Source organism: Eretmochelys imbricata, chromosome 1 (genome assembly GCF_965152235.1).
Source record: "Eretmochelys imbricata isolate rEreImb1 chromosome 1, rEreImb1.hap1, whole genome shotgun sequence".
Lineage (NCBI taxonomy): Eukaryota > Metazoa > Chordata > Testudines > Cheloniidae > Eretmochelys > Eretmochelys imbricata.
In genome coordinates this window covers 292,008,452-292,035,467 of record NC_135572.1, presented here as the reverse complement: position 1 = coordinate 292,035,467, position 27,016 = coordinate 292,008,452, and positions in this window count along the sequence as shown.

Sequence of the window (27,016 nt, the reverse complement as noted above, 5' to 3'; positions counted from 1 at the left end):
AATCAGTAAGGAAGTGCACCTACCACAGCCAGAAAGGGCAGCTACTCAGTGCTTCCTTTGTGCCAGGGCTTGCCAGGGCTGAACCCTGGCACCTCTAGGTTTGGCAGTTCACAGCCTAACACCTCTGGGCTGGATGGGTCAGTTCTGAAAGTCAAAAAATTGCTTGAGCCCAGACACCTCTTTCATTACAAATTAAACACTGCACCTACCACAGCTGGAGCTGGCTGCACCCAGGCAACAGAAGTCAGGGGGGCTTTGTGCTCCCTCATGATGGAATTGCAGGGGCCAATGGATGAATGTGCTTGTGGGGGGAAAGGAACTAATTAATCCTGGGGGGCTTCAGTGCTTGGAAGGCTGTGGTCTTGATTGCCATGCAGTGTACTTATGAATGATATGATGAATAATGAATTGTGTGTGTGGTGGTGATGGTGGTGGTGAATTACAGTACGGGTTCATATAAGGAAGTTACTGACGTGTGAATTGCTGTACCTAACTGCATAGAAGAACAGTGTTTGTTTAGTATAGTATAATTGCTCCTGTTCATGTTTTTAGCTTTATTATCTGAAATCACGATCGTACGATGGGATGCAGTAATAGCAATAAACTTTCTTGATAACAGAAGAATATTTCCAAATCAAATAAATGTGCAGGAAGCAGTACAAACACAACACAACCCCCCTGCCCTTTCATGTCCCCATGTTCTCCTTTCCCTTCTTAGCCTGTTTGTTGTGCACATGGGACCAGGGCAGGGGGTGGAGGTATCCACAGGATGGGGTTCAAGAAGGAAGGTGGCACGGGGTTTACTTGCCTTCCCAGCCATTCATGGGGCCTGACTGCATGGGCCACCCTGACATGGAGTTGTCCAAACTACTTCTGGTCTGAGGGTATGTTGTAGCGGGATCGGGCCAGGATGGAGTTCAGTAGCCAAATAGTTCTCTCTGATGAGTGTTGTTGTCCTCCTTTAACCACTGTTCCTGTTACAGGAACTGAGCTGGAAGTGCCTGCTCCCTTGCTGAAACCCTAGCCTACAGCTGTGCAGCAAGCCCCAGCCTTTCTACCTGCCTCTCAGAATGCTGTTTCTCTAGTAGTCTTCAGTCCCTCTGCTCCTGGTACTGGACCTGCTTGTCAGCCCTCTCCAGAACATCAACCATAAATTCATCATGGAAACCCTTCCTCTTGGAACGGTCCACGAACGTATGGTGGGCCAGGGATCAAGCTATGGATGCACTGCAGCCAGTGAACATTGAGGGGCCTGTAATAGGACAAGAAACACAGGATTATTGTCTAAAATTTCTCAGCTGAGGAGCACAGAATTAATTCTTGTGGAATTTCAAGGACATAAAATGTTACATTTCACTATTGAACCACAATGTATTGTGCAAGGGATGCTTCAGTCCACCGCCCGCTTAATCACAGTTACAGAAGGGCAGAAACAAGTTTAACATTAGTGTCTGTTTCTGTTTTATAAAAATTGCATAACTACTTGGGGTGAGGAGGTTGGGTGCAGGTGGCTTTTTCTCTCATTTCAGGCTTTTCACATTTTGGAGGGCATAACTGATCTCTGGTGCCCTATTAGCAGTGGGAGATGTTATTCCAAGCTGCTTGTGGGAAACTTTCAGTGTATGCAGCCGAAGTATTCAAAGGTAAATTGACTGAACAGCACATCTATGAGTAGAGTGGGTTGGCCAGCTACTGAGGTGGCCCTGGAAAATATGCCCTTCCCTGCGATGTGATGACCTATCTGTTTCAGGAAAAGTTTGCAGCTATTAGCACCCAGGATTGCGTCAGCATCCATGGAGGTATTAACAGGATGCTGTGTTAGCATGGACTGCATGGGCTATCTCTAACTGAACTGGACTAGACTTGGAGAAAGCGAACACATTTCCCCAAACAGACACGCCGAGTTCACTCTTTCCAGGTGGTGCCATAGACTGTTGAGTGATTACAGAGCGGCAAACTTAGAGCCATTATTACTTTAAGGAAAGCAGGAATGACCCTGTAGCAAACATCTTTGCCTTTCGAGTAAAAATATTCTTTAAAGCCATTCGTTACTGTTTGCACTTCCTGGTCACATGTTGGACTTCACGTGGTGTGGAGTCACCAGGATACAATTCAACATTAGTGGATACACACTGGTAGCCAGGGCTTCTCGTAACTTTTTGCAGCTCCTAGGAGCCTGAATCTAAGAGATTTGAGTGTAGACAGAAGGAGGGTGGGTGGGCTCAAGTCTAAGTCTGCGCTCAGCTTCCACTGCAGTGTAGACATACCTTTAATCTCATCACTGGTCCCCCTCCACTCTGCATGATTCTCTGTAAAATATCTTCATTCTCTTCTCACTCCCACATGTTCCCTAGGGTTGACAACTTTCTAATCGCACAAAACTGAACAACCCTGTCCTGCCCCCTATGCTGCCCCTTCCCTGAGGCCCTGCCCCTGCCCCACCCCTTCTCCAAGGCTCCGCCCCTGCCCTCTCCATCCCCCCTCCCCCCGTCGCTCGCTGTCCCGCACCTTCACTCAATTTCACTGGGCTGGGGCAGGGAGTTGGGGTGTGGGAAGGTGTGAGGGCTCCGGGTGGGGCTGTGGGTTCTGGGATGGGGCCAGGGATGAGCGGTTTGGGGTGCAGGAAGGAGCTCAAGGCTGGGGAAGGGGGTTGGGGTGTTGGGGGGGTGGGCTCTGGGAGAGAGTTTGGGTATGGGAGGGGACTCCAGGCTGGGGCAGGGGGTTGGGCTGTGGGGGGGTGAAAGGTCCTGGCAGAGATTACCGAGTCTACCAGGAGCTGGACACCAGGTCCCCGCAACCCCTAGGCGCATGGGTGTCCAAGGAGGCTCCACGCACTGCCTTTGTGCCTGTAGGCTCTACCCCCGCAGCTCTCATTGTTCGCGGTTCCTGGCCAATGGGAGCTGTGGAGCTTGCACTTGGGGCCAGGGCAGTGTGCAGAGCCTCCCTGGCCGCCCACACGCCTAGGGGCTGCAAGGACCTGGCAGCTGCTTCCATGAGCTGCATGGAGCTAGGGCAGGCAGGGAGCCTGTCTTAGCCCTGGCCCCTGCTGCACTGCCAACCAGTCTTTTAACAGCCCGGTCAGCGGTGCCGACCGGAGCCACCAGGGTCCCTTTTCGACTGGGTGTTCTGGTACAAAATTGGCCTGGCAACTTCCCCCAGCTGTCACTCTACCAGAAATGTCCTTCCCATACTCAAACCTCTCTCTCTCTCCCCACTCTTTCAAACCCTTCCTAAAACTTATCTTTGCTCAGGACCCCTGAAAGAGCTACCCATCTAATGGTAGTGTAAGGAAAATAAAGCAGAGAATTAACATGTGCCTTGATGCAGCAAAGCACTTGAGCATGTGCTTAACTTTACATAATGGCAATACTTACGTTTGTAAATTTAAGCCACCCGTAGCCTCCCAATCATCTGTCTAGGCACTCTTTATTTCACTCCTTCCTCCATTTTAGTTGATGTTTATTTCCCCCTATGTTCTATCATTTTCAGACTCATTTTTGGCCCTTACTTAGGACAGCATCCCTATTCAGGCAGGGCTCCTAAACACATGCTTAACTTAAAGCACATGCTTAAGTGCTTTCCTGAATAGAGATGGACATAACCTTGTGCGTAAGTGCTTTCTTAAATCAGGGCCATAGATTGTAAACTCTTTGGAGAAGGGACTGCATGTTTATTTGCTGTGTCAGGCACCATGCCCATGTATAGAAATGTATGTAAATGTCAAATAACCCTAATACTTTCTCTAATAAAACCCTATTTTACAAATAAAATCTCTATTTACTATTACTCATAGTTTAATATTTGAGGTAGCACCCCATAATAAGGGTTCGAGCTTGCCTTCAGTAAAGATATTGTAACTGTTGGCTTGAGAATTAGACTCGTTGTTCTTCTAAATCTTTGGGAGAACATGGAATACGTTATTTTAAATCACAAATACATTGGGTTACTACTGTATGGCTCAAAGAAACTTTTAGTACTCATTATGCTTTCATTATAGAGTTAAGGAGATGAAAGAGGTAGACTTGCTTTATGTCAAAAGAATTTACTATCCAGTTTTGCTGTTGGCTCTAGGAGGCTGATTGTAATAGAAAAGGGGAAGACAATGTGATCTGTTAATGACAATAAAAAAAATAATATTTTTTTTTAACTAACAACCTCATCATTTAGTATCTTTTATTAGATTTTCATTATTCAGTGCTCAGAATGCATTACCTTACATCTGTAAACACTCTTTTCTAGGAGCTACTTGCACATTTTACACAACAAAGTTTCTGTTTAAAATGTGTGTAGACACCTGCCAATCAAATGCAATTGCATAATCCAATTTTCCTCCACCCATTTTCTCACGATCTTCATTTCCCTCAGGATTTTGCCCTCCTCACACATTTTCCCATTTTACTCTACTTCACCCTCAAAACTCTGTCAAGGTGATCGACGTGCTATTGCAGAGAAAGCATCTCTTTGACTTCTCATTTAACAGTATATTTTCCAGTTGCATGGATTTTGGTTTATAGTTGAAGCAGTTTACTGGTCATCAACAGCAACAAGAAAAAAAATCAGTATTTTCTCAATGAATCCAACCTCCTTTCTACATGGTATTTTGAAATTGCTTATTATACTTTTTCTGTCAAAAGAAAAATGCAAAATAATTTGTGGGCATCGAGGGCCAAAAGAAAAAAAGGAAAAGGCGATATAATTCAAGTGACTATGTGATGAGAAAGTCATTTCCTTCTCTTTGTTGCTAATACATAGAAACACCAGAGTTGCGAACTGACCAGTCAACCACACACCTCATTTGGAACTGGAACCATGCAATCGGGCAGTAGCAGAGACAAATATGTATATATATATATATACAGTACAGTACTGTGATAAATGTTAACTATTAAATAAATAAAGGGAAAATTTTAAAAAGAGATTTGACAAGGTAAGGAAACTGTTTTTGTGCCTGTTTAATTTAAATTAAGATGGTTAAAATGCAACATTTTTCTTCTTCATAGTGAAGTTTCAAAGCTGTATTAAGTCAGTGTTCAGTTGTAAACCACTGAAAGAACAATCATAACATTTTGTTCAGAGTTACGAACATTTCAGAGTTATGAACAACCTCTATTCCTGAGGCGTTCGTAACTCTGAGATTCTACAGTATATGGAACGAGTAGTAACTAGCTCTTCCTAGGATCTTGTGAGGATGTTTGACTGGTGAAAACGTAATCCTAATTGCAATCAAGTCAGGTTTTCCACTAGAGTTGTAGCTAGGCCTGGCTGAATATTTTCCATGAAAACTGTTTTTCAGCAGAAAATTGAGCTTTCATCTGAACTAATTTTTTTTTTGCAAAAATGTCTGCTTTCTCAGAAAATGTTGTTATTTCTTTGAAAAAGCCAATGTCTCATAGCCAGAGACTCCTAAGAGCCACCCCCTCACTCCACCAAGGGGAGAGAAAGTGGTGGATCATGGGAGATTTAGTCAGTGATGAGCTGCCACAATCTTAACAACTAGTTCCCGCCTCACCCCACGAGGGGGTCGTGGCCCGCCCCCACTCCCCAGGGACTCCTGCCCCATCCAACCCCCGACATTTCTTGATGCCCCACCCCCCAGACTCTGCCCCATCCACCCCCCTCCCCTGTCCCCTGACTGCCTCCAGAACCGGGCAGGAGGGTCTTGTGGGCCACCGTAGTGGGTGCCCAGCCTGCCCCTAAGAGCCAGAGGGACCTGCCGGGGGGCGAGGTGGGGAGTCCCAGCGGTGCTTACCTGGGGCAGCTCCCAGGAAGTAGCCGGCAGGTCCCTCTGGATCCTAGGGGCGAGGTAACATAGCTGGCGGGGAGCAGGGGGAGCGGCTGCTCCCCCCACTGATCACGTTAAAAGTGGTGCCTTAGGCGCCAACTCTGTGGGTGCTCCGGGGCTGGAGCCCCCACAGGGAGAATTTGGTGGGTGCAGAGCCCCCACTGTCAGCTCCCCACCCCGCGCCCGACCCCAGCTCACCTCTGCTCCGCCTCCTCCCCTGAACGCGCCACCCTGCTCTGCTTCTCCGCCCCCTCCCCCGGCTTCCCGCGAATCAGCTGTTCATGCGGGAAGCCTGGGAGGGCTGCGAAGCAGGTGGCGGCTTCGCACTCAGGCCCAGGGAGGCGGAGGTGAGCAGGGGTGGGGAATGGTCCCCTGCGCGCCCCCCGGGTTACCTGCTGCGCCGCGGGCGGCCCTCCTCACGCCCCCCATCTCCCCTCTGCTCCGCCTCCCTGGGCCTGAGCGCGAAGCCACCACTTGCTTCTCAGCCCTCTCAGGCTTCCCGCGCGACAGCTGATTAGTGGGAAGCCGGGGTGGGGTGGGGAGAAGCAGAGCGGGGCGGCGCGTTCAGGGGAGGAGGCGGAAGTGGAGCAGAGGTGAGCTGGGGTGCTCTGCACCCACCAAATTTTCCCCATGGGTGCTCCAGCCCCACAGCACCCACGGAGTCGGCGCCTAAGGCGCCACTTTTGGCCGGTTCTTAAATTTAGAAGTCCTTTTAGAACCGGTTGTCCCTCGCAGGACAACCGGTTCTAAAAGGGCTTCTAAATTTAACAACCGGTTCTAGTGAACCGGTGCGAACTGGCTCCAGCTCACCACTGGAGGTAGTCCATCTATCCAGAGATCCTAGACCATGGAACAGAATGGGAGCATTAGGCACCTAAACTACAACTCCTCATCATTTTGAATAAAAGTATTTTAGCTTTCAATATTTTGGCCAAAATTTTTCACAAAAAAATTGGTGAACACTAAAAAAATAAAATGAAAATTATTTTTTGTCAATTTTTTTCCTTGGAGAAAAAACTTTTCCACCTAGATGAAGTTATGATGGACTGTGCTTTTAAGAGAGCTGATAGTGGCACACACCAGAAAAAGCAGGATTCAGTTTTGGTGCCAGCAGTGTGATCCCTGAATAGGCTGCAATAAAAGGACTGGTTCAAGAGTAGCAGCTATGTTAGTCTGTATCCGCAAAAAGAACAGGAGTACAAGTATTCCTGTTCCTTTTGCGAATAAAAGGACTGTTTGTCTGAACCTTCTGGATTGTGTCTCTTTGTGTCTACTGCCAAACCAAGGAGATTACAAGGATAATATTTTTGTAGAATATTTCTAATTTGGTTATGAATATTTAGAATCAGTCATTCCTGTAGGGTATGTGTTAGAAAATCTTCCAAGTTCTAACGTGAAGGCAACACTTCAAAATGTTCACATGGGAAACAACCCTGCCAGAATCTGAAGTTATTACAAGATTTGTAAATCAGCCCTGCATGGATCTTACTTGAGGTTTTGTAAATTACTCTCGTGCAATTCCTGGTGTTGGGCTGTGTGTGTGCGTGTGTGAAATCAGCACGCTCATACATGCTATGCACTGGCAAATGAAAAAGTGCAAAACATGCTCCATGATCTGCTACCACTGTTTGTCATTTCATAAATCTATATTCTGTTTTTTTTCTCTGAACATTTTGTTTGTTATTTATGGTAACCAGCATGGCTGAATGCCATCCCTGGGGATATGGTGAATTTATACTTGTAGCATGTGAATTTATGAAATTGGAAGGAAGTATTATTTTGTGCTAAGTCTTTTGGCATATGTTTAATTCTGGATGATGGTTGTTTCTTATTGGAAGCTGTATTGAAAGTGTGTCAGGTTTTTTTAATTATTCTGAAACCCGATACTCTAGTATGTACCCTCTGCAGCTAGAATTTTCTAAAGGTACATAGGTACATCTAGCTAGAGATGACCAGAACTGGGTCATGCAGTTTCTGATAAACAGAGAGCACACAAAAGACCCAGTTCTTGATTTGATATTGTAATTTGACTTAGTGATTGCTTCCATTTTAAATTGCATTACTCCCCCTTCCATGACTCCTAAAGCATGAATTCCAAGAGTGGTATCAAAACTTTAGCCAAAGCTCGGATGTCATCTCAATCGAACCTTTCTTTACAACGAATCGGCTCTCTCTCTCTCCCATTAGCTGTATACAGTGTTGCTGTAGCCGTCTTGGTCCCATGATATTCGAGAGACTGGATGGGTGAGGTAATATTTCATTTGACCAACTTCTGCTGATGAGAGAGACTGTCTACTGTTCAGTAAATATATATAGAATATGAGCCCTAACTAGAGAACCTTAAGTAAAACAAATAAGAAGGTCCATGCAGGTGTTTTAGCAAGTTAGGTTTATTTAGCAGAGAGGCATCCTGGTGACCATGTGGTACCTGCAACTCTTCACTAGTGATGAAGAAACGCAAAGTGATTGCCTAAGACATGTCCATCAGCTTCCTTATACACCAGAACATTAAATCTATTGGTAGGCTAAGCATTAAAATGAACATTATAGCCTACAAATTACCAAGAAAAAATGGTAATTTAAAAAAAATATACAGCTTTTAGTTTTGACAGAATGCGGAGGAGCAAAAGCTGCTGTAGATTTCAAATCTCTTAAAATGTGATGTTGAAATGAAGCTACTGCAGACCATTTAAAAGAAAAAGGAATTCTCAGTGGAGAACCCATTTTAGGAAATCATCTGAAGCACTAAAGAGCAGAACAGAGCACGCCCACAAACCCAGCAATAGTTTTCTCTTTATTCCAGGAACTCAGACACCTGCTCTTCTATGAAATAACTGTGAGTTGGGTGAGCATTCTGGGTATCTTTGACATGCAAATGAACACAACAAATCCTCTTGAAAGAGGGCAACTAGATTTTATGGCCAACAAACTGGTGCAATTCAAACTACATTCCGGGGACAAAGAAACCTCTGAAGATACATGTAAGTGGGAATGGCTGAATGTCAAAGAGCAGCACCGGGATTTTAAAAGATTACATCAAAAAGAAAAATACTTTTAATGAGTTCTGCTCTACATTTATCAGACACTCTCTCTAAAACTGAGACTTTTACAGATTAAGATGTAAGTAAATTTAAGAAAACATATGTTGAGAGAAATTTTACAAGTACTGACATTGCTCACATTCTAGTTTATCTGTAATGAGAAAAGAAAATACATGCATGTTATATTCCAATATTTCAAGAAGGGGAAGTCTCTAATAACCCACATGCATTTACAGTAGTATGCTACATGTTTAATGGCATTAACATTTCTATTATATTTACATAGTATGCTAAGAGAATGCTATTAAAGTTGCAAAATAAAGCACTCAGAAGTTAAGAAATACCAGATTTATCCAACCCTAGGTTCCCCACTAGAACTGACCATGATTAGCTGATATGTTTTAAAAGGTGTTAAACACTGTCTCTACTAGGTGCTGAGTAGCGTTTTTAAAATGTTAATTAAAACATTAGCCAACATGTTTTAAAACAACACCATTCCATAAAGAAACAAAGCCTGGCTTCCTATAGGTAAATCATTTTTACTTAACTATTTACATTGTCGTTTTCAAAGATTACCAAAGCAGAAACATCTAAAGTCCATTTAAGCTTGGGGTTGCTCAGGGCTTTGAAAGTAATACTGATTTGCTTTCCATGAATGTCATTTTCGAAATGAGCTTTCCTGGTCAGTGAGCTTTTAAAGAATTAAATGTAGGTAACACCATATTGAAAATCTTTGTGGGGAGCAGGGACTTAAACACTCTCTATTAATTTTAGGTTCTAAACTAAAACTTTGTAACAAACTGAGTTGTTTACGTACATGCATGAAGAACTCTGCTTATCCTCAAAATAGATAAAGCATCAAGAACCATAGTGCCTGCATTCCCCCTGCAGCCCCACTAACACATCTGATCTCTAACTTGGGGAGACTTAGACTTACTGTTCATTGCCCTGCACTTCTTGTAGTCATTTACATCAATGCAAAGTGGGACTAAATTGCTACATTTAAATTAGATTGGTAGAATTTTATGCCCACTTTCATGCACTTCAGTCCTTGGCCTCTCCGCTTAGACTCTCAGTTACGGGACTCTTTGATGGTGGTTTTGGTGCAGTAGACAGCCTGCAACCACAGACAGTTTTAGAAACACCAAATTATTTCAACATCTCCTGTCAGGTGGTAACTGTAAACATGGTCTGATTTGAACCAGTGACTTAGAGTAAAAAAAGGTTCTGAGTCATTAACACCTGTGCAAAGTCAAACATTACCAATGGCGTAAGGTGATGGTGAATTCTTTGGTAGGCTTTTACACTCATTCTGCACAGGTGTAAATACCCACTCCAGATATGAGGCAGAAGAGAATCAGGTCCTTTGAATCCTATTGTCAATCAATTGAGCCATTCAATTTCCCAGGTTTTGACTTTTAGTAATATTTGTTCAAAATTCAAATTCAGGAGTTATAAAAACGTTCTTTTGTAATTGTACAGTTATGGGCCTGCACTCCATCCCTTGTTCCCTGCCCAAGATTAAGTCCTTACATGTGCTTCTAATTCAGCAGGGCAAAGTCCTGAGGTCCTTACAGTAAAAATGGAGGAAATACTTTGACATTCAGCCCATTTATCTCAGTGTGGCTGCTAATGATAGTGACCTAAATTGATTTATCTTAGGCCTGGTCCAAACAGAGTTTTGTATCTGTAACTATTTTGGTTAGGGTGTAACATTATTTTTAACTGATACAGTTATAGCAATAAAACCTCTAGTATGGACTTAGTTATACTAGTAGAAAGGTGCCTTGCTGTATATCTTAGTCTCCTTCCCATATGGGCATAACTATATTAGTATGAGGCACTTTTATACTAATCTAACTGTGTCCACATTAGAGGAGTTGTACCACTTTCACTATATTGGTATAGTAACAGTGATACAACTTTCTAGTGTAGACAAATCCTTAAATTTTGAACTTGCATTGAAGGGAAGATAGATGACATGATTAAACTGGTAATTTCCATCTCCAAATTCCATGGCCAGAGTTTTAATCTTATATACCTATGAGAAGCTCTCATTAATTTCACTGGGAGTTGCATGCATGTAGTTGAAGGCAGAACGTGGTCCTAACATTATTTCTGAGGTAAAAGCAGGGGTGGAATGACTCTTTAAGTGTAAGGGGAATTCCTATCGCCTATGTCCTCTCTTCATATATATTTCATGAATATTCAGCTAATTAATTTATTTGAACAAGGAAGAGTATTCACCCCAGTTCACTCTCAACTCAAGTATCAAAGTCTGTAAATGTTGTGAAGTAATTAGATTATGAATATGTGCACGACAGTGGCATCTAGGGAGTGTGAAGTTGTATGTGTTTAATTTTTCAGCTGTCCCCAACAAAATTATGTATTCTCTGTTAAACTGATCTTTGATGCGAAAATAAATAGTATTGTTCCAAAATAAACAAACAAATGAAACAAAGCAAAAACAACAACAAGAGAAAGTTAGGAAGTTGATGGAAAAATATTTGTTCCAGGATGGGGTGACAAATTGTCTGTGATTTGTGACACTTTAAAAACACATGAAATGCCATATGAATATTAAACTCAAAAAGGTCTGTCACATCTGGACTCAGATTAGTCACAAAAGAATCAGTGATATTGATCTCAGGCAGAATTTAGCAAAGTAGCTTTCCCTAGTGCTTGAGGTGGAGGACTTTTAGACAGGCTGGTTTTAAAACTACATCTCTAGCGATCTGTTCCCTTTAGAGAATGTTTTTCAGCTATTCAGAATGATAAACTTCTATACGCAGATGATGCAATGTGTAAATTATTGCAAGGTAAGAAGTCATCAGGTTTTAGAACTGTAGATTGACCAACAAAAGGAGAAGCTTTGAAAGGAGGAAAGCCATACACATTTTGGGGGCAAATACATTCAACAGAAATCCCCTCTACCATTTCAACTGCAGAGCTGGGAATAGCAGGTTTTATTTCTTCTCTTCATGAAGTGAACAGACTGAATCTGTAGTTTCACAGCTGAAGTACTCAAAGCTAGGTAACTAAAATTGTCAAAATCTATAAAATAGCTTTATTTTTGTTAGTCCTGCCCCAGCAAGCAGAGAGGCCAGACTTCTGGAGTTCAGATGCTTAAAACAGACTGCAGCATTAAATAAGAGTGGATCTTTGAGAAAGCGAAGCAGATGAAAGTTGCTAGTGGCTCTTGGGACCTTTAGAATTTACCAGCATTCTCAATGCTCTTATAAATCAGAGATCATAAAGCACCATCAAGTTTTCAGTCCAAACAGCTACCTATCTTTCCCTATCGCTCCATCTCTCTGAAAGCAAGTGAAGAGAACCATCTCTAGGGGTAAAAGCATATCACTAAAAAGGAATGTTTTCAGGAACTGAAGTCTAAAAGCAGCAATTCTGCTGAAAATTTATATTGGCCTTTCACCTTCCCTTCTACCCCCTCTCCCCCCCCATCTGATTGTACAAGTCACTCAATTCAAACTACAGATGGGGCCAAACATTCCTTTTTCTTTTAAATCTAAACCTAGACCCGGATGCAAAATTTTGCTAATGGCCTATATCAAAACCCTGAAACTGAAAAATCACACATTCGGGTTATTTGAAAGGAGGGGATAATGATAATCCAGAATTTATGTAGCTAATTGTTTTCCCCATAGATCACTCAATAGCATGCTAGGAGCTTCTCAGAAATAGTGGAAAAACATTATAAGATCCTTGAGGTGACTTCTGGGTAATCTTCTGGCTCTGTCAATTTGTTTCTTCACTTCAGCAGGTGGGCATTGTAGTTGTAAGAATGCTTGATGGAGATCTTGTAGGTGTTTGTCTCTGTCTGAGAGGTTCATCATCTGGACCCATGGACCCATGGAAAAGAAGCCCTTGAGGAATTCCACTATGATTTCAACAATTTCCATCCCGCCATCAACCTCAGCCTGGACCAGTCCACACAAGAGATCCACTTTCTGGACACTACGGTGCTAATAAGCGATGGTCACATAAACACCACCCTATACCGAAAACCTACTGACCACTATTCCTACCTACATGCCTCCAGCTTTCACACAGACCACACAACACGATCCATCGTCTACAGCCAAGCTCTACGATACAACCGCATTTGCTCCAACCCCTCAAACAGAGACAAACACCTACAAGATCTCTATCAAGCATTCTTACAACTACCCACCTGCTGAAGGGAAGAAACAAATTGACAGAGCCAGAAGGTTACCCAGAAGTCACCTACTACAGGACAGGCCCAACAAAGAAAATAACAGAACGCCACTAGCCATCACCTTCAGCCCCCAATTAAAACCTCTCCAATGCATCAACAAGGATCTACAACCTATCCTGAAGGACGACCCATCACTCTCACAAATCTTGGGAGACAGGCCAGTCCTTGCCTACAGACAGCCCCACAAGCTGAAGAAAATACTCACCAGCAACTACACACCACAAAACAGAACCACTAACCCAGGAACCTATCCTTGCAACAAAGCCCGTTGCCAACCTTGTCCACATATCTATTCAGGGGACACCATCCTAGGGCCTAATCACATCAGCCACACTATCAGAGGCTCGTTCACCTGCACATTTACCAATGCGATATATGCCATCATGTGCCAGCAATGCCCCTCTGCCGTGTACATTGGTCAAACTGGACAGTCTCTATGTAAAAGAATAAATGGACACAAATGAGACATCAAGAATTATAACATTCAAAAACCAGTTGGAGAACACTTCAATCTCTCTGGTCACTCGATTACAGACCTAAAGGTCGCAGTATTACAACAAAAAGACTTCAAAAACAGACTCCAACAAGAGACTGCTGAATTGGAATTAATTTGCAAACTGGATACAATTAACTTAGGTCTTAATAGAGACTGGGAGTGGATGAGTCTTTACACAAAGTAAAACTATTTCCCCATGTTTATTTCCCCACCCCCCACTGTTCCTCAGACGTTTCTGTTAACTGCTGGAAATGGCCCACCTTGATTATCACTACAAAAGGTTTTCTCGCCCCCCGCCCCCCTCCCCCGCCTGCTCTCCTGCTGGTAATAGCTCATCTTAAGTGATCACTCTCCTTACAGTGTGTATAACACCCATTTTTTCATGTTCTGTGTGTATATAAATCTCCTCACTGTATTTTCCACTGAATGCATCCGATGAAGTGAGCTGTAGCTCATGAAAGCTTATGCTCAAATAAATTGGTTGGTCTCTAAGGTGCCACAAGTACTCCTTTTCTTTTTGCGAATACAGACTAACATGGAGGCTACTCTGAAACCTATTTTTGTTTGGGAATTCCACTGCAGAGCCTCATGGGAGTTGTAGTTCAGCTGACTCATACTCCCATCCTCTGCTACAGGCTGGGCTCTTGGGCCAGACTACAACTCTCTTGATTCACCATGGATTCCCTTCTGGGTAAGTTTCCCAGTGGATCAGGAGAGTCCCATGGTTGTAGCGTGTGAAAGGAGATGAAATGTGTTTGGGAAGCCTGGCTCCTAAAGGATAATGGGAACATATGGCACTCCTATGAGGCACCGTGACAGTGTTTCTGAAGTGAAATGTTTTGGATGAAAGTCAAAACCATTTTAATTTTTACATGTTTGGTTTTCGATGAGAAGCTGAAATTTTCTATGGAATCCAGACATTTCTCATCCCAAATTTCATTTAGTCAATGACACAATTTTCCACTGAACAACAGTTGACAGAAAATTTTTAATCAGACCTAGTAATCAATAATGCAGCAAAGTGAAACATTACCACATACTGCAACTGGCAAATCAAAGCCTTTGAAGATAGCTAAAATATCCTGCAGTTTTGTTGACAGCTGGAATTTTTGGAATGGAATTCTGAACAAATTACATGTTGATTTCAGAGACATCATCAGGGCTTGATCTTGCTCTCAAAGGCTTCAGTGGTAACAAGACTGGGCCCCAGTTGAGCTTTTGACATTATTGTCAGCTTATAATAATTAACAGTGTTCTTCCCTCAAGCAGTAGCTAGTTTTACCCAGCTCATCTTATTCTCTAAACTGAGATTACAGTAATACTAAAGCATTTCACTTTCTCTCAGTTGTATGAAGCTATTTTTGACATCTAACTGAAATAGTCTTTCCTCACCTACTATACTTCTTTTAATATAAGACTGCCTGACTTCCATTGTGTTCATACTTCTTACTGTGACTATGTCATATTTACACAATGTTTAAAATATTATCAGTCACAATCAACGATCATGTTCTTTTGTGAAATGCTTATAGATTTGTACGCAGCAGGGTACAGCACATTTAGAAAATGTTGTGCTAATTCAGTATTTCACAGCAACGCAGAATATTATTACTGTGCTAAAAGGATGTTAATTCACCATGCAAAAAGTATTTTGTTTAGTTGTTCAATACTAATCATTTGAAATAACTATAACTGCTAGTGTAGACAATGGAATAGCAGGGAAAAAATGATCATGTAACAAAAATGTTTGCTTCCATTGTTGTTTGAAAATGACCCTTGCAAGTTAAATGAAATTTCTTTACCGGTAACATATCTAATTAATAAATACAAAGAGTTTTAGAAATCTAACTTACTAAAACACAAATCCCTTCAAACTTTTCTCTGTTTATGTTTGTTTTTTCAGGTTTAAGATTCAACTTCAGTGTTTGGGTTTCCATCACTCAGCGGAAAGTGTACATTAGGGGTGGGACAAAACTGAACTTTAAAATCTGCACCCAATCCAAAATTCAGTTGGTCACAAACTGACAAAACCCAGACCAGTGACTATGCAGAAAACCAAACACCCTTGCCCCACCCCTACACTGCCCCTTTCCTGAGGCCCCACCCCTTCTCCGAGGCTCTGCCCCTGCTCATTCCATTCCTCCTTCCTCCGTTGCTTACTCTCTCCCACCCTCGCTCACTCACTCATTTTCACCGGGCTGGGGCAGGAGGCTGGGATGAAGGAGGGGGTGAGGGGCCTGGCTGGGGGTTCTGGGGTGTGGCCAGGGATGAGGGCTTTGGGGTGCAGGAGGGTGCTTTGGGCTGGGGGGCTGGGGCCAAGGGGTTCGGAGTGTGGGAGAGGCTCTGGGGTGGGGCAGAGGGTTGGGGTATGGGATGGGGTGAGGGCTCTGTCTGGGGCTGTGGGATCCAGGGTGGGGTCAGGGATCAGGGCTTTGGGGTGCAGGAGGAGCTCCGGGTTGGGGATGAGCGATTCAGGGTGTGGGAGGGGGCTCAGGCCTGGGGCAGGTGTTTGGAGTGTGGGAGGGTGTGTGGGGTGACGGCTCTGGGAGGGAGTTTGGGTGCGGGAGGGGGAATCAAGGCTGGGGCAGGAGGTTGGGCTGTGGGAAGAGGTTGGGGTGCAGGAGGGGGCGAAGGGCTGGGGCAGAGGGTTGGGATGCGTGAGGCGGTTCAAGGTGTGGGGTCCAGGCTGCGTTGACCTCAGGTGGCTCCTGGGAAGTGACAACATGTCCCTTCAGCTCCTAGGTGGAGGGGTGACTAATGGGAGCTGCAGAGCCGGCACTTGGGGTGAGGGCAGTGTGCAGAGCCCCCATTGCTGCGGCTCTGCCTAGGAGTCAGAGCGACATGCTGGCTGCTTCCCAGGAGCTGTGTGGAACTGGGCAGGGAGCCTGCCAGCACCGCTGTGCTGCCAACTGAACTTTTAACGGCTCTGTCAGCAGTGCTGATCGGAGCTGTAAGGGTCCCTTTTTGACCAGGTGATCCAGTTGAAAACTGGACACTTGGTAACCCTATTTCCAATTCCAGTTTGGAGTCTGCCAAAATCTGACAAGGTCAAGTATTCCTGGGAAATGTTGACCCATAGTAGTGGTGATATCATGATATCTTACTTTCTTGTGATCTCTCAACCTTTTAAGGGCCAAAACCTCACAAAACTGCTCCAACTTCCAGCCCTGGACTCTGATCAGTCACACTGGGTACACACCAGCCTCACCCTGCAACCTCAAGTCTTCCGCCTAGAGCTGGCAGGAGCCACCGGGGATGTATCTTAGTATGGACATGGTCTGACAGTCTCTCCAACTGTACCCATGAGCTGTGTCCCCACATATCACCTGGAAGGAGAGAGTGCTATAATTTTTGTCAGTGGTTAGCGCACCACTAAGTGGGCAGAGCTAAGGTTGCGGGGTAGGGCTAGTGTGTACCTTACTGCTGTATTTCCTGGTTTTCAGTGATTTACACACAGGTGTACGTTCTGCCTGCCACACGCATGGGGAGAGAGGGGGCAGAGAGGAGCAAGCAGGGGGAAGGGAGGACGGGGGTGGAGAGGAGTGAGTGCTGGGTGGGGCCTCAGGGGAAGAGGCCAAGCGGGTACGAGGCCTCGGGGCAGAATGCAGGGGAAGGGGGCACGGTGCGTGCCACTGTAAACCTGGTACGGCCTTCTGAAGGTCTGCCCTGCATTCTTTATACCTAGATGTATGAGCTTTTCCTTGGCTGGATTAAGCACATTCTATTTGAAAGGGTTCAATTTACCAAGCAATTCAGATTGCCAATATTTGTGACATTGGCAAATTTTATATTTAGTTCCAGATCACCGATAAAAAGTATTGAATAACTTCAGGCCTAGAATCAGATCCCTACTAGAAACATCACTATTCAATGGTCATTCCCATTAACAACTACTCTTTACGAGAACAGGGCACTCGATGTTTGAATTTCTTAATACTCAGCAGCCTTTTGATCATGGTGACATTGAGAATTGCAGCTATTTGCTTTTCTTCCAGCACATTCAGTCCCATTATTCAAGTAATAGGTGAAGAGCATGGGGCATGATTATATTAGCGTAACTCTACTGTATACTAGCACCTTCCATTTTCCCTCTGTTAAATCAATCCTATCTTCTTCGACAGTACTCCTCAAACAAAAACTGAGTGCGCACGTGGGTTATAGCACACTTACAATATAGTCTCTTAACCAGAAGCTCTGCTCTCAGAGCAAAACTACTGGAAGGGGCCCTATAGAATGTAAGAGAGATCAACCGACATGCACAACTCCTATGCTTAGAGTTGCCCAGGGCAGTACTGAAACTCACAGCACATGGATGGCTCAAGGTGACCACAGCCTGTCACCCTGAGCCATCCACTCCCCTGTTGTCAGGTTGCTGGCAAATGCTCTGGCTTGCACCACACGCCAAGTCTTGCTACACAGGTGCAAATGACTCCTCTGTCTTGTCAGCTTGGCTCCAGCCCCATGGTAGAGCAAATTCTTACCCTGAATAATGTTTTAAATATTGCTCCCCAAAAGGGTCAGTGGTTGCAAGACAGTAACTAAGAACAGCCCTGTGCAGGGAGTACCAGCTTGGGGAGGATCAGAGCCATGGTTTGCCTCTCAGGCAAATGCAAAAAAGTTTTGAAAACAATAATATTTTGAGGTCGCATGATTTTTCCGGGAAGGGGATTGTATCTTGGAAGCCCCTTGCTCAAATGACATCAAATGAGGACCACTAACCCTACCCAGCTCTCCACCATGAGGCACAGCCATTTTCAAGACAATCCAAGTTGGCATGTAGATTTTAGAGTATTTAGAACAATCACCTGTTAAACTCTAAGCTAGTGTCAACCTTAACTACAGTAATACTGCTGCCTCACTGTAATCTGCCCTGTAACATAAAATTGTCCTTTCCATGCTTCTGAGGGCCTCTTCCAATGTACTGAGCCTACCCTACCTTTTTCTGGTTTGAAAAAATCTATAGTGTTGTTATTTTTATTAGTGTAATGTCTGGGGCCCTAGTCATGAACCAGTCTGCTATTGTGTTGGGGGCTGTACAAACACAGAACAAATTGATGCTCCCTGCCCTAAAGAACTTACCATCTAAGTATCAGACAAGAGACAACTGGTGTGGATACTGACAGATAGAAGAGTACAAGGGTACAATGAGACAATATTGGTCAGCATGATAGGTAGCAAACTATCAGCCTAACCAAAGTCATTTTTTTTGTAGGCATTAGGGCAAAGAAGAGTTTTGAGGTGGGTTTGAAAGTGGATAATGAGGTAGCCTTGTGAATGTTTATGGGGCGCTCCTCCCCACAAGGGAGAAAGCAGGAAGGTGTTTGTTTGAAAATGTAAGAAGTAGGCGATGGAAGCTGGCATGATGCGCCAATCAGAGGTGAGCGATGACATCTCAGTAGTGAATAAGAGATGATAGGTAGGGAGGTATTAGGCCATTAAGGGCCCTGAAATTGAAAGCAAGCAGCTTATTTAAGGTGGTAGAGAAAGGTGAGCCAGTAGAGGGATGCAAAGAGAGAAGTGACATGGTCAAAGCGATGAGCTAGGATCACTTCTTTTTTACATTCTATCTGCATTTTCCATAAGGATAACTCCCCTACCTGAGTTCTCTGAGGTCAGATCTGCAGTTTTGGGTCAGCCCATTGTAGTGATAGGAGCCAGCCAAGACATTTGGATCTAGATCAAAGTTTGGATTTTGGAAACCACCATAGGACATGGGTGTAAGGATCAGGAGTTATTAGTTTGGGCCCATCTCTGATTATTTTAGTTATACAATTTCATGCTGCTCATGCTACAACTTCACCTCCAATTGCTATCATTGTCCTCTCTTCTGAAGGGAATGTAGACTTGTTGGCATTGCAACAGATGCACATTTTAAAAGTGCACATCAATTATTTTAAATCTTGGAAACCCTTTATCTACTCCCACCTCCTACACAGGCTCTCAAGAGCAGAGCGATTCCTCATGAAATTTGGGAGGCTATTGATTGAAAGCCCTATAATGTTCCTCTTGATATAGGTGAGGAACCAGCTTTTACTATTTGTTTTGTAAAGCAAAAACATTTATTAATGGGGATGACACAGCATTTCAGTCTCACGTGCATCCAGCCTGAGATCTTTATCAAAATATTATTTTTTTTCAATGTGCTAAGCTCTAATTGAACCACAGTGGGGAACTTTCCACCGGGTATTAATCTAAGACATCTAAAACAATCTGTCACATTCAAGTACATATCATTTGATGAGCCTGCTTTGATATCTTTTTTCAGAGCAGGAGCGAGCTAACTGTCCTTTGATTCTCTAAACGGTGATAAAGTAAAAACCAGAGACTAGCTTCAGCCTTGAATATGGACCATAAAAAGCTGTAGCCACTGCCTGGAGCATACTTCAGGTATTACCACCACTGCTTGGCAATGTTTGGAATCAAAATAGTGTAAAAAACTACCTGAGAAGATAATCACTCTTTTTGTATGACTGATTCAGTGTTCAGCCATGAGCACCCTGTCTTGGATAGGGAGAAGGGGGTGGGAAAGGAAAGTGATAAAAACATTTAGAACAGGTAAAGGAAATTCTATCTATACATCTATCCCACAGTTATTCTGTCACCTATCACTACAGTACCTGAGCGCCTTCCATGTAAAATCAATAGTTTTTATTGGATTTTGTGGAGTCTCAGGGACTTCCTTTGTGCCAGCATCCTGCCTGCATCCAAATCCTTCCTTTATCTCCACTTCTAATGAGTCACCATAAGAAAGGAGTAGTTAACCAGCATGGTCCTGAAAATAGTGGAAGTCTTACGTGGACTATGGCTTCCCCCAGTTTTTTAATACCGGTTGAACTGAATAGGTGGCACAACATGGGCAATTTTTGGTAAAATTCAAGGCCATTGTTTACCAGTATAGTGGAACACAATATTTAAGGGAGGCTGTGTGGTATGGTGGACTCAAATGAGACCTGGCTTCTGTGTCTCACTCTGATCTACTGTGTGGTCTTGGGAAGGTCATTTCAACTCTTTTCTTTCCTTTCCCCACTTGGTCTGTCTTGTCTATTTAGATTGTAAGTTCTTCTGTGTAGGAACTGTCTCTTACTATGTGTTTTTTTTACAGTGCCTGGCACAATGGGTTTCTGATATGCTCTGCATGCTAGGGTAACACTAAATATAATGATTTAAGTGCAAATGTGTCCCTTTTGGGTTTAGAAAAACTGATGATCAATGGCTCCTGGTTTGCTGGTTGCTATCTTGGAAAAACAGAAGCATAACTAGCCACTTCATTAAGGTATGGCTAGCAATGCTTCTTTTCTTTTTGAAAACAACAATCAGTGCAACAGAGGGAATTACCCATCATTTTCCAGTGCTTTTCATCCTTAGTTATAATTTTTAGGCCTGAATATAAATATGGTGACAGGATATACAACCCTTAAACTGATGAGTTATGACTGTCCTAATATCTGATATGTTACAGCTCTCTGAATTGTAAGAATTCTTTCATCTATATCAAGATGCCCACAGATGGAATGTGCATTTTAAACTAAATGGGCTTACATCTCTTCTAGGGTTGAAACTCATTTTTGCAGTTCCATAATTTCTTTAGGGGTCAGTCTGGGTTCACTTTCAATCAAAACAGCTCTGCTCTTAAGTACAAACCTTGGAATGCAAACTTTCAAAATGTGGACTGCAAAATTTAATGCAGAAGAAGATTATTTTGCACTGGAATAAAAGGAAATTGAAGTTGGTTCCCATATTTTAATGAAAAGCTGGTCATTTTGCAAAAATGCCATGAAAAGTAAACTGCTGAAGTTGTGAAGTGGGCCATTATGAAACCGCAAATATTTTTTCAAGGAATATTGTCATTTTTTGCATACCACTAGTAAAAATGCAATTTAAGATATAGTCTTTAATAAGCAATAGGTGGAATATATGCAAGGAGGGCTAATCTACTATTTTAAAGATGACAGTGCATTCTCATACAGCTTTCAAACACTGCTCTAAAACCAACATACGCTCCAGGTTTTTTAAAAAAACCTGTATCCTTATGGCCAGATCTTCAGATGAGTTCAGTACCAAACTGGCTGAGATCTTCCGAAAATCTGGCATCTTATGTGGGTGCCTAAATGGAAGCGGAATACTTTTGAAAATATTTGATTGTGCATGCTGAACTCCTTTGAAAATCTGGCCTTTACTATGGAATTTTGATGGCTTTCACACCAGTTTTTAACTGGTGTATCTTCATTGATCATAATGGAGTTAAAACTGATTTACAAGAGTAAGTGAGATCACAATCTGGCCCTTCAGCCTTCACATCTTTTATTCTGTCCAGGAAAAAATGGCACATTAGATAGTGGACAACAAAACTAGAACAAAATGCCTCTAAGGAATAGAATTGTATAGTGTGGGTTTTGAATGAAAACTGAGAGAAAAGGGATGTCTATTTAATGAGAAACCATTTACTGTAAAACATGGTAAAAATGAAAAGCCTCAACACTTTATATGTATACAATGTTTTTCTTTAGAAAGCAAGGTTCTCTGAAATAGTGCATAAAAAGCATGGTGTAACAATTACCACCTTAATGAATGCATCATGCACTCAGTGTATTACATCCCGGTAAATGACCTGAGTGCTAAATAAATGACATATAGCACACTTCTCCTTAGTTGCAGAATAACAGCCGTGTTAGTCTGTATTCGCAAAAAGAAAAGGAGTACTTGTGGCACCTTAGAGACTATCCAATTTATTTGAGCATAAGCTTTCGTGAGCTACAGCTCACTTCATCGGATGCATACTGTGGAAAGTGTAGAAGATTTTTTTATACACACAAAGCATGAAAAAATACCTCCCCCCCACCTCACTCTCCTGCTGGTAATAGCTTATCTAAAGTGATCACTCTCCTTGCAGGAGAGTGGGGTGCGGGAAGTATTTTTTCATGCTTTGTGTGTATAAAAAGATCTTCTACACTTTCCACAGTATGCATCCGATGAAGTGAGCTGTAGCTCACGAAAGCTTATGCTCAAATAAATTGGTTAGTCTCTAAGGTGTCACAAGTACTCCTTTTCTTTCTCCTTAGTTGATGGCACTTCTTTCCTGGGTTTATGGTTAGTCCCTGGATGCAGAGGTGCTAATGATAGCAAAATCATAGATATTCCTTATTCTGTTTTGTTTTTTCCATAGTGTTTCAGAACAAATTTCACAAGAAGATCTGCAGTACATAGATAGCCCTTCACTGGCTCGGGAACACACTGCCCAGTGTGCAGACCAGAGAGAATGTCAGCCAGCAGAACAGAATAAAGGATTTCTAGCCATGGGGCATTTCAGTTGGCTTCAGTTCTATTCTTAGTCTTTTATACGTACTGCATATGATTGTCCTGATGAAGTCAGGTTCCTACTCCTGTAGCCAATAGGAGTTATGCCTGTATCAGGACTGACTGAATGGACTCGAGGTGGTTTTTCCTCCGTTCTTTCCTTGTCGTGATTCCTGATCACCTCCTCCCATGAAAGTCTACATGACAGCTCTGTCTTTCTGCACCTGCTCAGCTAGCTTGTGCTCCACTGCTCTGGCCACCAGAAAGTACAGCCCCAAGGAGCTATAATGACATGTTTTATCTCGGGCCACTTTTTTCACAACCACTCTGAAGTGGTTTCCGTAGTGTGGAGTTAATGCATCATCATATAGCCGTGACTTACAACCAGCTTTTCTGGGAGGGAGGGTGTGGACTTCCCGTCCCGGGCATGCCTGTCTTTGTAGTCCTGGGAAGGTAGGAAAAGTGCCAGGATGGTAAGCTGTCCACCCTCATCCAGGTACAAGATGGTGAAAAGCAATATAGTGGGTCCCCTCACTGCAGCTAATATTGAGGGTATGATTGACACTCTAGTTATTTGCATGCCCTTTACCCTTCCCTGTTACCTCTCTCATATTTTCTCTTTCATCCCTAAAACCCCCCAATATTTAAATTTATTCAGCAACTATAACCACAATATCTGTTTGACTTAAAGTCTCCTATTTCAGTTTAACCTACGTTTTATTCCCCTGAAAATACACAGTTTTATATCCAAAAGGACAAAGTTTTATTTCTTTTGTACACCGATACGGGGGATAGAAAAGATAGGGTAAAGGAAAAGTAAGTGATACAGCTGCCGTCAAAGTGTCATGGATAATTGTTGTGCCTAGGAAAATTAAAGTTTTGATATGGAAATTTGGCCTTATGCTTCCAGTACAATGATGGCAGAAGATTAATTTGTATAGTCCAGCAATGTGATTAACTAATCCAGTCTTTGTGCATGTAGGGCTGAGGTGGTTTTTTTGGTGGGGAACTAAACATTTCTAATGTAATCACTCATGATAATCAGTAAAATGTGGACACTTTTATAGAATAGTTTAATAAGTGTGGTTGCAAATAGAACAAATCTTTAATTGCTAGTTTGAACAGGATCAAGTTCCATTGCTCTTTGTAAATTTTATTACAATGAATCAAGTCGATTTATATATCTAGCTTACTTCTGTTCTTGCATTCACGCTGACTCCTACTGGCATAGGTCCTGGTGCAGATCTCTGAGGGTAGAAAGTCTGCTGGGCAAAAGATTGTGCGCCTCACACCTACAGCTCCTTCCGCACAGCTGTACTACCCCCAGACCCGCCCACTGGGGCGGGCACCAGCCTCACCGGCAGCTGTCCCTAGTCCAGACATGCCAAACACATGGCAAAAACACAGAAATTTGGCTTGTTTTTGGCTTAATTGGCTTGTGAGTTGCTTGTTGGCTAGTTTTTGCTTGTAACTTGTTGCTTGTTTGGCTTGTAGCTTGTTGCTTCTTCTTTTTTATCAGCTCTCAGAAAGCAGGGGCAACGGGGGGCAAACAGGAGTAAGGGGGGGGAGAGTCAGGGGTGCACAGCGGGCCCACCACAGTCTCAGACTGCACGTCGGGGGGATCTAGTCACATAGAGTGTTGGGGTTCTTAGGCTTGTTTGGTCCTTTTTGAAATGGGATAACCTGATTTTTGGCTTATTGTGAAAGTTGGGGTGCTTATTTACCGTGTGAAAGTTGGCAGCTGTGTCCTGGTCACGAGCTAGTGTTCAAGCGCCGTGCACGCCCCCAGACAGGAGACACAGACAGCTGCGTGGGAGGGACATGGAGGAAGACTGTGGAGGTATAAAGCAGACAGCCTCCCTTCAGAGGGGCACTAGGTGGAATATGAGGCTAGCAGAGTCTCTGAAATGTGCAGGATTGGTCAGGAACAGAGAGTGTCAAGGACCTCTGAAGAAGGCACTTATTGAGTGCTCCTTCTCAGCAGCTCCCACCAGAGGAGCCCCCAGCGGGATTTAAAGCTATCTCTCTCTTTTTCTCATTAGTAATGTGTAGGAGGGGAGCAATGGAAACACTGCCCGATGTCCCTTGGGAATCATCCCTCTTTTGTAATTAGAGCTTTGCCAACTAAGGCAGTGAAGGTTAAACCTCCCTTCTGCAGCTTTAGTGACTCAAACCCATTAATTGTAAGTCATTGTGGCCCAAGGAAACAGCTATGTACAAGCTTAAATGTTCCTCAACATTACTCACTTCAGTGATCCCATTGACCTCTCAAGTGAGTAATGTTAAGGATGTGTATAGGTATTTGTGGGATCAGAGCCTGTGTCTGGGATAGTTATCAAAAGACAATATAGCTCTGTGCACTGGTTTGTAAATATTTGCTTTCTTTGCTAATGAATAATTTCCCTGACAAAAGAGAAAGACGGGGTCAGTCAATAAGTATACCAGCATCTTCATCATGAAACTCTCTGCATTCTGATATACCCAATACCAATTTTTCTCTGCACTGCCAGAAGACAGAAATTAATTTATGATTCTAATGACCTTCCTCATACTGACTGTATTTAAAACATAGTATCAGGACTTGCACCAGGGCAGGAGTCAGTAGTCGGAAGCCAGAGCCAAGGGTCAAACCAGAGGACAGGAACTGGATACCAGAGCCAAGGATCAAGTCAGATTCAGAAGCCAGAGCCATAGGTCAAACCTGAGAACAGGAACTGGAGCAAGCAAGGTAGCAGGCAAGGAGGAGTTCCGGGCAGGGGCAGGACCAAGGCAAGACTGGGTTCAAAGCAGGGACATCAGGAACAAGCTAACACAGGAGTAGTCAAAGTGATGACCACTAAGCAGGCAGGAAGCAGCTGCTCCTGCTGGCTTCAGAGCCAGTCTGCTGGTCCCTCCAGCCAATCCGGTGGTGTGGCCAAGCAGGCAGCCTTCTGCAGGCTAGCTGTACTGATGAGATTGCCTAGCTCTGCTGCAGGCCCTGATTCCTGACACCTGGGCCCCCTTGTGCTAGGAGCTGTACAAACACATAACAAAAAGACAGTCCCTGCCCCAAGGAGCTTACAGTCTATGTTTCAGACAAGAGACAACAGATAGATACAGACAGGTGTGGGAGTACAGGAAAACAATGAGACCATATTGGTCAGCATGGCAGGCAGTGGTCTCTGCACTCTAGCAGCCTGATGGTTGTGAAGCTTTTGGTAGGTATCATGAAAAGGCAGTGCTTTTGAGGTGGGATCTGAAGGTGGATAAGGAGGTAGCGTTGCGGCTGCTCACAGGAAGCACCTCCCAACTACTGGGGGACAGTATGGCAAAATACAAGAAGGGGTTTGAAAATGTAAGAGTATGCCTTAATCCTGACACAGAGGGCGTGAGAGGGTCATTCAGCTGACATGCCCGTTTGTCCTTCGGACTCTTTGAGACTGCCAACAAATGGGGACTATGTTTCCTGAAGTCTGGTATTCAGAATCAAAGTATAATTATGGTTGTGTGTATTTTGTGGACACCTGCCTATTAGGAGACCATGGACTTACTTCAGACAGGCCATCAGAGAAATGGAAAGCTATCGGGTGACTTTTAAGCCACAGCTTGTATTGTGGGTAAGATGCCGAGGGTTTCCCAGGCTGAAGCCCCTGACGGTGGGGACTAGACTCCAGAGTGTGAGCTCTGCCACCTTCTTGCAGGGAATGTGCACTTCCTTTCCTGTCCCAGCACCCGCAGCCAATGCAGGAGGGGGACAGAGCTGTGGGTGTACCCTCAGCCCAGCTCCTTGGGACAGTCTAGCACTGCTGGTGGTGTTAGACCCCAGCCCCCACACTCTGATTGAGGCTGGCCTCTGCAAAGTAGGGTGGAAAATTCCGTGCACGCTCTCAGATCTCTGTGTCTCCTGTCACTCAGACTGACTCTGCCACAATCTGTTCTGAAAGCTCTGTGTCCTCTTACTAATCCCCTGAGGCCACAGTGAGTCCTTAGCAATTAGGAGCCAGCTCCTCAGCTGAAACCAATGGAGCTAGATCAGTTTAGGCTCTCATCCTGTACTATTAAAGTCAGTGGGAACTTTGCCATTGACTTCAATGGATGTAGGCTCAAGCCCCTAATGAGGATCTGGCCTGATATATTATAAGAAAATCTTACCTGAATTTAAACAGTCACGGTCAATACTGTATGTG